General features: G+C 33.0%; 1 protein-coding gene across 1 annotated transcript in view; it reads right to left on the reverse strand.

Moving 5' to 3' along the window:
* LOC119587762 (protein tramtrack, beta isoform-like) overlaps window positions 1-437 on the reverse strand; it is a gene marked incomplete at its 5' end in the record, with an annotated part of 48,755 nt that overhangs the window by 35,169 nt on the left and 13,149 nt on the right.

A 437-nucleotide genomic window follows, 5' to 3' on the forward strand; every position in this document is an offset into this window, starting at 1 on the left:
AAATACAAACAACATTTCTCTCAGAAGCTGACACTGCAAATCTCTTTTAAAAGAGAAGTGCATTAATTTGCCCACAGAATGACTCATTATTTGATAGAAGTCACCAGCAAGAAATGCATGTGCACACACATACATCCTACAGCCATACTCAAACGTGGTCACATCATGAAGAGATGTGGAGTACTGAGTAAGACCTTCCTTGGTCTCTTCCCCCCCTCCCTTTTTTTTCTAATAATTATTATTATTATATTTCACATAAATTCACAGTAGAGATACATTTCACATTTTTAATACAAATTATAAACACTGACATCCACCCTATTTCTGACTAATACTCAGTTTCTCTTCATGCTGCTTAGTTTGTATGGCAGTAAAAATATTTATATATTATAAAAAGCTCTGTGTTTAATCCACTGATATACTTTTTTGTAAAAAGA

Source organism: Penaeus monodon, chromosome 23 (genome assembly GCF_015228065.2).
Source record: "Penaeus monodon isolate SGIC_2016 chromosome 23, NSTDA_Pmon_1, whole genome shotgun sequence".
In the NCBI taxonomy this organism is placed as follows: Eukaryota; Metazoa; Arthropoda; class Malacostraca; order Decapoda; family Penaeidae; genus Penaeus; species Penaeus monodon.